Source organism: Prionailurus viverrinus, chromosome A3, assembly GCF_022837055.1.
Source record: "Prionailurus viverrinus isolate Anna chromosome A3, UM_Priviv_1.0, whole genome shotgun sequence".
Taxonomy (NCBI): domain Eukaryota; kingdom Metazoa; phylum Chordata; class Mammalia; order Carnivora; family Felidae; genus Prionailurus; species Prionailurus viverrinus.
Window position 1 is genome coordinate 58790789 of NC_062563.1, and position 15523 is coordinate 58806311.

Genomic DNA, 15523 nt, shown 5'->3' on the forward strand with positions numbered 1-15523 from the left:
TGCCGAGTAATACTCCATTGTATATATATGTCACATCTTCTTTATCCATTCCTCATTGATGGGCATTTGAACTCATTCCAGCATTGATAACGCTGCTATAAACATTGGGGTGCATGTGCCCCTTTGAAACAGCATCCCTGTATCCCTTGGACAAATACCTAGTACTGCAGTTGCTGGGTTGTAGGGTAGTTCTATTTTTAATTTTTTGAGGAGCTCCAAACTGTTTTCCAGACTGGCTGCACCAGTTTGCATTCCCACCAGCAGTGCAAAAGACATCCTCTTTCTCTGCATCCTCACTAACATCTGTTTCCTGAGTTGTTAATGTTAGCCATTGTGACAGGTGTGAGGTGGTATCTCACTGTGGTTTTGATTTGTATTTCCCTGATGATGAGTGATGTTGACCTTTTTTTCATGTGTCAGTTGGCCATCTGGATGTCTTCTTTGGAGAAGTGTCTATTCATGTCTTTTGCCCATTTCTCCACTGGATTATTTGTTTTTTGGGTGTTGAGTTTGATAAGTTCTTTATAGATTTTGGATACTAACTATCTGATATGTCGTTTGCAAATATCTTCTCCCATTCCGTCAGTTGCCTTTTAGTTTTGCTGATTATTTTCTTCGCTGTGCAGAAGTTTTTTATTCTGATGAGGTCCCAATAGTTCATTTTTGCAGTTGTTTCCCTTGCCTCTGGCGACATGTTGAGTAAGAAGTTGCTGCGGCCAAGGTCAAAGAGGCTTTTGCCTGCTTTCTCCTCAAGGATTTTGATGGCTTCCTGTCTTACATTGAGGTCTTTCATCCATTTTGAGTTTATTTTTGTGTATGGTGTAAGAAAGTGGTCCAGGTTCATTGTTCTGCATGTCGCTGTCCAGTTTTCCCAGCACTTACTTGCTGAAGAGACTGTCTTTATTCCATTGGATATTCTTTCCTGCTTTGTCAAAGATTAGTTGGCCATACGTTTGTGGGTCCATTTCTGGGTTCTTATTCTGTTCTATTGATCTGAATGTCTGTTTTTGTGCCAGTACCATACTGTCTTGATTACAGCTTTGTAATACAACTAGAAGTCTGAGAATCTGATGTCTCCTGCTTCGTTTTTCTTTTTCAAGATTGCTTCAGCTATTCAAGGTCTTTACTGGTTCCATACAAATTTAGGATTGTTTGTTCTAGCTCTGTGAATAATGCTGGTGTTATTTTGATAGGGATTGCATTGAATATGTAGATTGCTATGGGTAGTATTGACATTTTAACAATATTTGTTCTTCCTGTCCAGGAGCATGGAATCTTTTTCCATTTTTTGGTGTCTTCTTCAATGTCTTTCATAAGATTTCTGTAGTTTTCAGTGTATAGATTTTCCACCTCTTTGGTTAGATTTATTCCTAGGTATTTTCTGGATTTTGGTGCAATTATAAATGGGATCAATTCCTTGATTTCTTTTTCTATTGCTTCATTATTGATGTATAGGAATGCAACCGATTTCTGTGCATTGATTTTATATCCTGCCACTTTGCTGAATTCATGGATCAGTTCTAGCATATTTTTGCTGGAATCTTTTGGGTTTTCCATGTAGAGTATCATGTCATATGCAAAGAGTGAAAGTTTGACTTCCTCTAGGCCCATTTGGATGCCTTTTATTTCTTTGTGTTGTCTGTTTGCTGAGACTAAGACTTCCAATACTATGTTGAATAACAATGGCAAGAGTGGACATCCCTGTCTAATTCCTGACCTTAGGGGGAAAGCTCTTAGTTTTTCCCCATTGAGGATGATATTAACGTTGGGTCTTTCATATATGGCTTTTATGATCTTGTGGTATGATCCTTCTATCCCTACTTTCTTGAGGGTTTTTATCAAGAAAGGATGCTGTATTTTGACAAATGCTTTCTCTGCATCTATTAAGAAGATCATGTGGCTTTGTCCTTTCTTTTATTGATGTAATGAATCACATTGATTGTTTTGTGAATATTGAACCAGCCCTACATCACAAGTATAAATCCCACTTGGTCATGGTGAATAATTTTTTTAATGTATTGTTGGATCCAGTTGGCTAATATGTTGTTGAGGATTTTTGCATCCATATTCATCAGGGAAATTGGTCTATAGTTCTCCTTTTCAGTGGAGTCTTTTTCTGGTTTGGAATCAAGGTAATGCTGGGTTCATAGAAAGAGTTTGGAAGTTTTTCTTCCATTTCCATTTTTTGGAACAGCTTCAAGAGAATGGGTGTTAACTCTTCCTTAAATGTTTGGTAGAATTACCCTGGAAAGCCATCTGACCCTGGACTCTTTTTGGGGGGAGATTTTTGATTATGAATTTGATTTCTTTACTGGTTATGGGTCTGTTCAAATTTTCTATTTCTTCCTGTTTCAGTTTTGGTAGTTTATATGTTTCTAGGAATTTGTCCATTTCTTCCAGACTGCCCATTTTATTGGCATATAATTGCTCATAATATTCTCTTATTATTGTTTTTATTTCTGCTGTGTTGCTTGTGATCTCTCCTCTTTCATTCTTGATTTTATTTATTTGGGTCCTTTCCATTTCTTTTTCTTTTTTTTTTTTTTCTCCAACTGGCTAGTGGTTTATCAATTCTGTTAATTTTTTCAAAGAACGAGCTTCTGGTTCCATTGATCTGTTCTACTGTTTTGTTTTTTGTTTTGGGTTGTTTTTTTTTTTTTTTTTTTTTGGTTTCGATAGCATTGATTTCAGCTCTAATTTTTATTACTTCCTGTTTTCCACTGGTTTTGGGTTTTACTTTCTGTTCTTTTTCCAGCTCTTTAAGGTGTAAGGTTAGGTTGTGTATCTGAGACCTTTCTTCTTTCTTTAGGAAGGCCTGGATTGCTGTATACTTCCCTCTTATGACTGCCTTTGCTGCGTCCCAGAGGTTTTGGACTGTGGTGTTACCATTTTCATTGGCTTCCATGTTCTTTTTAATTTCCTCTTTAACTTCTTGGTGAGGCCATTTCTTCTTTAGTAGGATGTTCTTAATCTCCAAATATTTGTTATCTTTCCAGATTTTTTCTTGTGGTCGATTTTGAGTTTCATGGTGTTGTGGTTTGAAAATATGCACGGTATGATCGCGATCTTTTGTACTTGTCAAGGGCTGATTTGTGTCCCAGTATGTGATCTATTCTGGAGAATGTTCCATGTGCCCTGGAGAAGAATGTATATTCTGCTGCTTTAGGATGAAATGTTCTGAATATATCTGTTAAGTCCATCTGGTCCAGTGTGTCATTCAAAGCCATTGTTTCCTTGTTGATTTTCTGTTTAGATGATCTGTCCATTGCAGTAAGTGGGGTGTTGAAGTCCCTTACTACTATGGTATTATTATCAATGAGTTTCTTTATGTTTGGGATTAGTTGATTTATATATTGGGTGTTGCCACATTTGGAGCATAAATGTTTACAATTATTAGGTCTTCTTGATGGATAGACCCCTTAATTATGACATAATGCTCTTCTTCATCTCTTGTTACAGTCTTTATTTTAAAGTCTAGATTGTCTGATATAAGTATGGCTACTCTGGCTTTCTTTTGTCAACCATTAGCATGATAGATGGTTCTCCATCCCCTCACTTTCAATCTGAAGGTTTCTTTAGATCTAAAGTGGGTCTCTTGTAAAGAGTATATAGGTGGATCTTGTTTTCTCATCCATTCTGTTACCTTATGTCTTTTGATTGGATCATTTAGTCCATTGAAGTTCAGAGTGAGTACTGAAAGATATGAATTTATTGCCATTCTGTTTCTTGTAGAGTTGGAGTTTCTGGTGGTATTCTCTGGTCCTTTCTAGAGTTTGTTACTTTTGGTCTTTTTTCCCCTGTCTTTTCTCCCCTCAGAGAGTCCCCGTTAAAATTTCTTGCAGGGCTGGTGTAGTGGTCACAAACTCCTTTAATATTTGTTTGTCAGGGAAACTTTTAATCTCTCCTATTTTGAATGACAGCCTTGCTGGATATAGAATTCTTGGCTGCATATTTTTCTGATTCAGCACATTGAATATATCCTGCCACTCCTTTCTGGACTGCCCAGTTTCTGTGGATAGGTGTGCTGTAAACCTGATCTGTCTTCCCTTGCAGGTTAAGGACTGTTTTTCTCTTCCTGCTTTCATGATTCTTTCCTTGCCTGAGTATTTTGTGAATTTGACTATGATATGCCTTGTTGATGGTCGTTTTTGTTGAATCTAATGGGAGTCCTCTGTGCTTCTTGGATTTTGATGTCTGTGTCTTTCCCTAGGTTAGGAAAGTTTTCCGCTATGATTTGCTCACATAACCCTTCTACCCCTTTTTCTCTCCCTTCATTCTGAGACCCCTGTGATTCTGATGTTATTTCTTTTTAATGAGTCACTGATTTCTCTAATTCTTAAATTGTGCTCTTTTGCCTTAGTTTCCCTCTTCTGCTTCATTGTTCTCCATAAGTTTGTCCTCTATATCGCTGATTCTCTGCTCGGCCTCATCCATCCTGGCACCGTGGCAACCATTCGAGATTGCAGCTCAATTATAGCATTTTTTATTTCATCCTGACTAGCTTTTTCTTCTTTTATCACCACAGAGAGGGATTATAATCTATTTTCGTCCCCTATTAGTATTCTTATTATCGTGATTCTATATTGTGGTTCAAACATCTTGCTTGTCTGTGTTGATTAAGTCCCTGGCTGTCGTTTCTGCCTGCTCTTTCTTTTGGCATGAATTCCTTCGTTTTGTCATTTTGAAGGAAGAAAGGAATTGATAAAGTAAAAAATATATAATTAAAAGATTTAAAACAACACAAAAAAAATCAAAGGATGCTAGATCCTATGTTTTTTTTTGGTCTGGTTGTTGAAAGGAGCTTGATAGATTAGAGAAAAAAGGGAAAAAGAAAAGAAAAGAAAAATAATAAAAGAAGAAAAAAGAAACTTTGAAATATTGAAAAAAATAATATCGTTAAATAGAATAAAACGAAATGATGGAAGTAAAATAGAATTTGAAAAATTCACAAAAGTAAAAAATATAGCAGAAAAATAAAGAAAAATATTTTCAATAAAAATGGAAAATAAAAATAATTTTTTCTCTTTCTGTATTCAAGAATAAGAAAAGGAAAGAATAAGAAACAAATTAAATAGGTGGACCAGTGAACAGAGCGAAATATGATTGAAATTACATTGGTTTCCCCTAGAAGTCAAACTGTGAAGCACTTTATAGTCCTTAAACTAAGCAGGTGAAGAGACTTGTGTTCCTCCTCCAGAGCCCAGTTGGCCCATTTGGGCGGGGCTTGGTGTAATGGCTGTGTTCTCCAGTAGGTGGAACTGCTTAGCTAACTGGTATGGATTGTTCTGGCTCATGTAGATGTTTATGCGCATGTGCGGGAGGGGTGAAAATGGCGTCACCTAGCTGCCCAGTCTGTAGTATCACAACTCTGTGCTCTCCCCAACCAGCAATCCCGCACCTCTCCTTTGTCTCACACTTCTATCCACTCCCTGCTTTTACACTGTCCGTGACCAAGCCATCAAGCTGCCCGGCGGCACCTCCCTCCTGAGTTTCATCTCAAATGGGGCTGTTTCCCAACCCCTCAGTTATGAGGGACTGTGGCTTTGACCTGTTCCAACCTTCTGTGGGAGAGTCTCACTGAGCACAGGCTGGGTGCCTCCCTGCCCCCAGAAACGTTCACAGGACCATGCTGCTGCTGATGCCCAGAGACTGAGGCTTGGTGCCAGCCCACCCCACAAAAAGTTCACGTGATCATGTAGCAGCAGCATTTCAGGGATTATGGAAAATCACAACACACATCTGGCACCAGGCTTCCCCCTTAACATCCTTGTTCCATCACCAGTGAATGCAGTTGTTCTCCAGTGTCCACTTGGACCTTTGCCTGTGGGGTGGCCACACAGCCTCTACCAAATGGCCTCCCATATGGGGAACTGCCTCTCTCAGTGTGACAGCTCAAGGACCCTTCAGACCTCGCTGTCTGTTGGGGATTCGCCCTTCCCACCAGAGCTCTGCCAAGTATTGAGCTTCAGCGTTTCAGACTCAGCACTCCCCCTGTTTATAGAGTTTTAATGGAATTTAAACCCTCTCCTCTCTTCTTTCTTCCTTTTTTGTTCAGTTCCTTGCATACTTTTTCTTTTCTCTCCAGCTGCTTTTGTGTCTAGAGGATGCTTTCCCATACTCTCCTCCACCATGTTTCTGTCCTCTCTCCATCCTGTCTCCATAAACAAAAGCAGCTCCATGCCCTCTGCCACTTCTCTTTCCCCCAGTTCACCTATCTGTGCCACATACCTGCTGAGTTCTGTGGTTCAGGTTGTGCAGATTGTTGTGTTAATCCTCAAATATGTTTTCTCGGTGTGCAAGATGGTTTAGTGTTGATATGGCTGCATTTCAGGGATGAGAGACACAAAAAAACTTGTGTGCTGTTCCGCCATCTTGGCCCCCTCATGGTAAAACCCTTCATAATGATCTACAAATTGCTGGGTCTCAACATCACTGAGAACTCAGACTTGAGAAAATGTAGTTTCTGTATCTTCCTATGTTACTCTAATAGGAATAAACTGCTGATCACTCTGAAAGTTGGGCCCATGGGAAATATTGGCTGTGTTGACACTGGGATAGTAGGTACGGGGTTCTGACAGTGTATATTTGGCACCTTTGACAGAAGGGACCTGTGCCACACTTGGGAGTCATTCCAATGGCAATTGTCACAGGCTGGCTCAGGAGCCATAGGTGAGGCCTGTCCACACCCCAGGATCTGGACGTGAGTGAGACCAGGGCCTCTGTGACTATTCCATGAGGGAGCAATTGGCTAAAGATGAGAGGCCCAGTTTGGAGTCCTGGTATATAGGCAGGAGTTCTTGCAATAGTTTGGGGAGACCAAGTATAATTATAGGCAAATGGGCATGGAATAAGAGGCTGGTTCCTCACTTTGGCTGCACATTAGAGTCAACTGGTATTTAGGTTAATAGTGTTGCATAATAAATCCACCCAAACTTAATCATATAAAACAGCTACCATTTTACTACATCCATGAAGTCTGTGGATCGGAATCTGGGTAGAGCTCAGCCCGTAGTTCCTTGGCTCCTGTGGCAGTTCTTTCAGGTGGTGGTTATGCTGGTTTGGAGAACCCAAGATGGTTTCACCCCCTATGTATTGTCTTAGTGGGGATGACTGGGCCTTTTGACCTGAGCTCCTACACGTGGCTTCCCTAGCACAGTAGTCTCAGGGTTGCTGAACTTCATCAGAGTCCTAACAAAGCTGAGAGAAATGCATGGCCTTTATGATTTAGCCTTCGAAGTCACATAGTCTTTCCTTTGCCACACTTTATTAATTGAAGCACACATGCCTACCCAGACAAAAGGAGAGGGAAATTAGACTCCATCTTTATTTTATTTTTTATTTTTGGATTTGATTAGGTCTTTTAATTCCAGAGTAGTTAGCATTCAGTGTTATGTTAGCTTCAGGTATATAATATAGTGATTCAACACTTTTATACATCACCCAGTGCTCATCACAAGTGCATTCCTTCATCTCCATCACTTGTTTTACCCATCCCTCCATCCATCTCCCCACGGTAACCATCTATTTGTTCTCTATAGTTAAGAGTCTGTTTCTTGGTTTGTCTCTCTCTCTCTCTTCCTTTGTTCATTTGTTTTGTTTCTTAAATTCCACATGTGAATGTAATCAGATTGTATTTGTCTTTCTTTGACTGACTTATTTCCCTTAGCTTAATACTCTCTAGCTCCATCCATGTTTTTGCAAATGGCAAGATTTCATTCTTTTTTATGGCTGAATAATTTTTCATATTGTGTGTGTGTGTGTGTGTGTGTGTGTGTCACACCTTTTTTTATCCATTCATCTATCATGGGCACTTGGGTTGCTGCCATAGTTTGGCTATTGTAAATAATGCTGTTATAAACATAGAAGTGAATATATCCTCTCCAATTAGCGTTTTTGTATTTGTTGGGTGCATAGCCAGTAACGCAATTACTGGATTGTAGGGTAGTTCTATTTAAAATTTTTGAGGAATTTTCATACTGTTTTCCACAGTGGTTGCATCGGTTTGCATTCCCACCAACAGTGAACAAGCGTTCCTTTTTCTCCACATCCTCATCAACACCTGTTGTTTCTTGTGTTGTTGATTTTAGCCATTCTGACAGGTATGAGGTGATATCTCACTGTAGTTTTGATTTGCATTTCCCTGATGATGAGTGATGTTGAGCATCTTTTCATGTGTCTGTTGGCTGTCTGAATGTCTTCTTTGGATAAATGTCTATTCATGTCTTCTGCCCATTTTTAAATTGGATTATTGTGGGGGAATATTGAGTTACATAAGTTCTTTATATATTTTGGATACTAACCCTTTATCAGATATGTCATTTGCAAATATCTTCTATTCAGTAGGTATCTTTTAGTTTTATTGATTCCTTCACTGTGCAGAGATTTTTATTTTGATATCATCTCAATAGCTTATTTTCGCTTTTTTTCCCTTTGCTGCAGGAGACATATCTAGAAAAATATTGCTGTGGCCGATGTCAGAGAATTACTGCTTGTGCTCTCTTCTAGGATATTTATGGTTTCAGATCTCACAGTTAGGCCTTTATTCTATTTTGAATTTATTTTTGTGTATGGTATAAGAAAGTTGTCCAGTTTCATTCTTCTGTATGTAGCTGTCCAGTTTTCCTAACATCATTTGTTGAAGAGACTGTCTTTTTCCCATTGCATACTCTTGCCTCTTTTGTTGAAGATCAGTTGACCACATATTAGTGGGTTTGTTTCTGGGCTTTCTATCCTGTTCTGTTGATCTATGTGTCTATTTTTGTGACAGTACCATACTTTTGTGATTACTGCAGCTTTGCAGTATAACTTGAAATCTGGAATTGTGATACCTCCAGCTTTGTTTTTCTTTTTCAAGATTGTTTTGGCTATCTGGGATCTTTTGTGGTTCCATACAAGTTTTAGAATTATTTGGTCTAGTTCTGTGAAAAATGTTGTTGGTATTTTGATAAGGATTGCATTAAATCTGTAGATTGCTTTGGTTAGTATGGACATTTTAATAACATTTGTTCTTCTAATCCATGAGTATAGAATATCTTATTTGTTTGTATCATCTTCAATTTCTTTCATCAATATTTTATAGTTTTCAGAATACAGGTCTTTCACTTTCTTAGTTAAGTTTATTCCTAGGTACTTTATTATCTTTGGTGCAATTGTAAATGTGGTTGTTTTCTTAATTTCTCTTTCTGTTGCTTCATTGTTAGTGTATAGAAGTGCAACAGATTTCTGTACACCAGTTTTGTATTTTATAACCTTACTGAATTCATTATCAGATCTAGTAGCTTTTTGTGGAGTCTTTGGCGTTTTCTATATAGAGTATCATGTCATCTGCAAATAGTGAATGTTTTATTTCTTCCTTACCAATGTGGATTCCTTTTTTTCATTTTTCTTGTCTTATTGCTGTGGCTACGACTTCTAGTCCTGTTGATTAAAAGTGGTGAGAGTGGAATCCTTGTCTTGTTCCTGATATTAGGGGGAAAGCTCTTAGTTTTTCACCATTGAGTATGTTATAGACTCTATCTTTAAAGGAGTGCATTGTGGGGTGTCTGGGTGGCTCAGTTGGTTAAGCGTCCAACTTCAGCTCAGGTCATGGTCTCATAGTTCGTGGGTTTGAGTCTCACATCAGGTTCTGTGCAGACAGCTCAGAGCCTGAGCCTACTTTGGATTCTGTGTCTCCCTCTCTTTCTGCCCTCCCTCTCCTCTAAAATGAATAAACATTAAAAACATTTTAATTAAAAAAATAAAGGAATGCATTGTGGAGAACACATTGTGGAAGAGCATGAGGGTTAGGTGGTACCGCCAAGGCACCACCTTTGGAAATACAGTCAGCTATAACTGGGAAGCTTATTAAATAACGTCAAGGTTCATTCTGTTTCATGTGGTCTAGGGTGATAGTTCCCTACCTGGCAGACACTAGATTACCTGGAAGCTTTTAAAAATACTTATGCCTAGGTCACACCTCCAAACAAGCAAATCAGAGTCTCTGGGAATGTGTGTTATCCATTTGTAGGCCAGCAAGCCAAGTTCCAAAACCATTAGAAAGTAAGGTCCAGGAAACTGGTATTATTCCTCTCTCTCTCTCTCTCTGTCTCTGTCTCTCTCTGTCTCTGTCTCTCTCTCTCTCTCTCGGTGTTTCCAACGTGCATCCAGGATTGAGAACAATTGGGATAGAGCTTATGAACCTAGTCCATGAGTAGCTATGCAGTAGGACTGGAGGTGGTTCTCTCTAAGCTTAGATGTTTTATGCTTCTTGTATTTTCTTAGTCTCTCTTACTAGTTAGTGTTGGAAGTGATATTTTTTAGTTGGGCTGTGTCAGTAATCCCGGGGCCACAGAGAGAAAGGATTATATTGGCACTGGGGCTAGAGGCATGATTGGGTTTGGGCACAGTGGACAATGAGAATAGAGTTAGGGGCAAAGGCCAGATCTAAGCCATCCTGGTCAGCTGCTTCTCTGTGTCCGAGAGACTTCTCCATGGACTCTAAAGAAAGGCTGGATAGGAGCTGGTTTAGTTTTGAAGACAGGTGGCTGTCTTGCTTACTTTTTTGCACCAGGGTAAACTAACAACACGTATGAATATGTATGGTAAATAACCTAGTAGAAACCTAAAGTATTGTGAGGTCTGAAGGCAGGCACAAGACTCATAATATCTGTCTGCAGTTTGAGGAACCAGCTGTAAGTTTCCTATGCTGACTATTCCCAGAGAAGACCCTTTCAGAAACTTGCAGGACATCTACTGCAGCTTTTAATATGAATTCTGGTGGTTCAATTACTTATGGTCACCAGGGATCTTTTTTTTATGTTTATTTTTGAGAGAGAGAGAGAGAGAGAGAGAGAGAGAGAGAGTAGGGGAGGGACATAGGGAGGGAGACAGAATCTGAAGCAGTCTGCATGCTGTCAGCACAGGGCCTGACATGGGGCTTGACCTATGAGATCATGACTTGAGCCAAAGTTGGATGCTCAACTCACTGAGCCACCCAGGTACCCCTAGGGATCTTTTTTTTAAAGTTTATTTTTTTGTTTTGAGAGAGAGAGAGAGAGAGAGAGAGAGAGAGAGAGCATGCACATGCACACACATCGGGCAGGGGCAAACAGAAAGAGAGAGAATCCCAAGCAGATTCCGTGCTGTCAAGGCAGAGCCTGATGCAGGGCTTGATCCCACTAACTACACCATGAGATCATGACCTCAGTTAAAATCAAAAGTTGGATGTTTAACTGACTGGTTAAGTAGGTGGCTTCCCCCTACACCACCAGGGATCCTTAAGGTAAATAGTATGGCTTTTGACTATGAATTCCTTTATAAGTTACTCCAGGAAATGTGTGTTTTTGACTGCTAAGTGCAATAAATATCCATATTTGCTGCAAAACCCCAGATCTCACACATAGTAGGTGCTAAATAAATATTTGCTTCATAAGCAAATGGATAAATGAAATAGTAAATAATTCCACTCTTTTCCTGATAGCTTTTTAAAGATACAATGAATCAATTTTTTAAAAGGATAAAAAATTGAAAACTTAAAAAAACTAAATTATTTGTTCTAAAAGCCCAGAGGAAAGATAGGAGCCACTAGAAGGGCCTGCCTACCTGGCTTAACTAACTGATGCATCCATCAAAGCAGTTGGAGGAACTAGAGTTGGAAAGGGTTCAAGGATTACGCTGGCTTTGTTGTTGTGTTTGTTTTTAATGCATGGCCATAGCGTTTGCTCTTGACATCTCAAGTGCAGGGATGTGAATCTGGGATTATCTCCCAGCCACTCTTGGCTTCTTGTGAGTAATACCCTCACATCTCATTAGATGCACCCGCTACCATCTGGACCCGATCGACCTTGATCCTGAGCAGGCAGGAGGGGGTAGATGAGCAGAAGGAGGTATATGATGACACTCTAGAAAGAAGCTGGCTTGCCTGTCCCCCAAGAGCAAAGGGGTTAAGAGCTTTGGCTTAAGTTACAAGTGGCCTGGATTTGGGTCCCAGCTCCACTATTTACTGTGTCTTTCTTGACACGTTACTCAACCTCTCTGTACCCCAGTTTCCTCATTCATTAAATGGGGGTCACTAAAATTTATTTCAAGGGTTACTCTGGGGACTAAATGGGGTGAAGGATGCAAGCACTTAGCCTGTACCTGGCACACAGTAAAGCCTCAGGAAATGTTAATTAAAAAAAAAAAAATCCAAGGGTGCCTGGACGGCTTAGTTGGTTAAGCATCTGACTTTGAATCAGGTCATAATCTCAGGGTCCATGAGTTTGAGCCCCGCAACAGGCTCTGTGCTGACAGCTCAGAGCCTGTTTGGGATTCTGTGTCTCCCTCTGTCTCTGCCCCTCCCCACCCTCTCAAAAGTAAATAAACATTAAACATTTTATTTAAAAAAACCCCAAAACCTCAGTGCTGCCCACTGTGCTCCCCTCTGGTCTATACTTTCTTTGATGCTTTAGGGTTTCCTAATGTGGAAACAAGTAGTTTGAGAGTCATTGGAGTTTGAGGTTGGAGGAAGTCTTCAGGATCAGTCTGTTCCCCAACACACCTGACTTAGAACCCCCTTTTCTGCATCCCTGGTGGATGGCCATTCACCCCTACTAGAACTCATCTAGGAAAGGGGAGATAAGCACTTTGTGAAGCACCCCTTTTTGTTGTCCTCACTTCCGGAAAGGTTTTCCCATGCATCGAGCTGAAATCTATGTCTTTTATAACTTCTATGTATAATTTTGAGCTTCGTCCCCTTTCCATTCCATTCTCTTTTCCACATGACAGTTCAAAATTTTTGACACAGCGCTTTTCCCTTTGAGCATCTTTTATAAGCCAGCCTAATGTAATACTAGATTAATGTTTTATGTGTTTACTTTTTTTTTCTTCCTGGCACCTCTCCGAGGAACCAACTCTCCAAATTCTTAGTGGCTCAGATGAGGCCAAGCACCCCCACCTCAATTCTGAGTCCTAGAGGTGGGCATGTGGCCCAGAGTACTCTACCATCCTGACTACAGTGATTGGTTTAGAAATTATCAGATGACCCACGCTGGACCATTCAGGGGTCTCCACTAGAATTTTGCTGTAACTCTGGGAAAAGACAGATTTTCGTTTCTTTGGCGTCACTACCTCTATGGCTGATAAATGTGTGGCCATCTTTGCCAACACATTAGGAGTTCTTGCCTAAGAATGGATCCAAACACAGGAAAGCAAGGTCTCCAGTTAGCATGAGGTAATACTTCCTGATGACTAAATTTGAACCCAGGATCAAACTGTACTTGAAACCATCATGTCTTGAATATCCCAGTTTTGTAGACCTAAATCTACACCCTCCCTTCTTCTTTTTTTTTTTTTTTTTTTTAATTTTTTTTGTTTCAACGTTTATTTATTTTTGGGACAGAGAGAGACAGAGCATGAACGGGGGAGGGGCAGAGAGAGAGGGAGACACAGAATCGGAAACAGGCTCCAGGCTCCGAGCCATCATCAGCCCAGAGCCCGACGCAGGGCTCGAACTCCCGGACCGCGAGATCGTGACCTGGCTGAAGTCGGACGCTTAACCGACTGCGCCACCCAGGCGCCCCTCCCTTCTTCTGTTTTAAGCTAGTTTGAGTTGGTTTTCTGTTACCTGCAACCAAAAGTGACTTATCCAGACAGGAAGTTCTTGCTGTAGGACTCATAGAAATAACGTTGGTATTCTATCCTGGCTGCCCTCTCATGGATACCCAATACTTTGTCATTGTTGGCATATTAAAAAGGCTATTCATGCTCCATATTCCTTGAACCTCAGAGGCAAAGGCACTTGCCAGAACCTCCTAAACCTTTCTTCCAAACTATCTAAGTGAGCTAATCTGGGTCAGGGTATATCTCAACCAAATGTGCAGCAGAATCAACAACCCAGAAATGCCCTGTTTGCTGACTAGGCCAGAGTAAGTAAAGCATATGTCAAAGGATAGTGTTGTTTTAGGCTTAGAGAGACAGGCACCAAAAGTTGTAGCAGAAAGCCAGAGAACCCCACTGTCTCAGGGAGGGGAGGACCAGGAGAACTATTTCTTCCCTCTAACCTTTGGCCCACAGGCTTCCTGCAGAACTGAAACTTTGAAGAAATTCTCAGAGGAGGGATCTGGTTTTCTTCTTCTTCATCTTTTTGTTTTAAGTAGGCTCCACACCCAACATGGGACTTGAACTCATGACCCTGAGATCAAGAGTCACATGCTTTACTGACTGAGCCAGCCAGGTGCCCCAAGACACCTGGTTTTCTAAATTTTTATTTTATATAGAGAAAAAATTTTAAAGCATGGAATGGAAAGTATAACAAAGTTTCTATATGAGCAAACACATAGTTCTCAAAAGAACTAACTCTCCAAATTCTTGGTGGCTTATATGGGGCCAGCTGCCTTCCATATACTCACTATATTAGTTTTCTTGGGCCACCATAACAAAGAGCCACAGACTGGGTGGCTTAAACAACAATTTATTTCCTCATCATTCTTGAGGCCAGAAGTCTAAGAGCAAGGTGTCAGCGGGGTTGGTTTCTTCTGAGGCTGGTCTCCTTGGCTTGCATATGGCTGTTCCTCTGTCTGTGATGACTGTTTGCTAATCTCCTCTTCTAATAAGGACCCCAGTCATATTGGAATAAGACCTACCCCACTGACCTCATTTAACCTTAATTGTTTCTGTAAAAACCCTATCTCTAAATACAGTCACATTCTGAGGTACTAAGGGTTAAGACTTCACAATATGAATTTTGGAGGACACAGTTCAGCCCATAACACTCACCAACAGTAATCTCTGGATGCTCCAGCCATCAACTATGCAATGTTTAGGAAATTCAGAATCTTGATCATTCCTGTGTTTTTTTAAGCAATGAGATGAACAGGCTGTTTTTATCAATCATGCAGAAACTCACTGCTTCCTCAGAATAGATCCAAAGCAAAGGAACGTAAAGACCTGGCTGCAAAAGCAGCCCCAAATGTATCTGCTGAGAGAAAGAGAGGGGCCAATTTTCCTGCAGCAGACTAGGCTCACCTTAGCTGAGAATCCAGTAGAAGGCTAGACCTCATCCTTTCCCAGGTCAGCACTCCTGCACCTCAAGGAACAGAGTGGACAAGGGACTCTGGCAAAAACAAGAGGTTCACCTAAATCACTCTTCCTTGTGGAAGAGTGCCAGGGAGCCAGTTATATGAGTTCAGTTTTAAGCACATTTGAAAAGCACTAAGGTCGAAGAATGAAGAAAGAAAAGGCATGGGTCCTGTCTTTGAATTTTGCAACAAGTTTCAGATTTGCAACAAGTTACAGACTCTCCAGATAAAAAATACATTATTAAATAATATACAACACCAGTGATGTAACACAATAGATTACTTTTGCTTGAAAAATTACAATTGAGAATGGCATTGGAGTGAAGGACAATTTAAGTCATGTTTTAAATGTGTCACAGGAGGTGCCATTTAAAACAATCTTATAATGGATCTTTATTTTTTAAATCAACTAATTGTCAACATTTTGTTGGTTAAAGACATTCTAATTTTCATGTTAAAACAACGTTGTCTAGCAGAGCAGGAGGAAA

The 15523-nt window shown here is 40.2% G+C and overlaps 1 protein-coding gene across 3 annotated transcripts in view; it reads left to right on the forward strand.

Annotated features, from left to right (window-relative positions):
• The window catches only part of RFX8 (regulatory factor X8), a 257873-nt gene that overhangs the window by 60827 nt on the left and 181523 nt on the right, over positions 1-15523 (forward strand). The gene's annotated exons all lie outside the window — the stretch shown is intronic.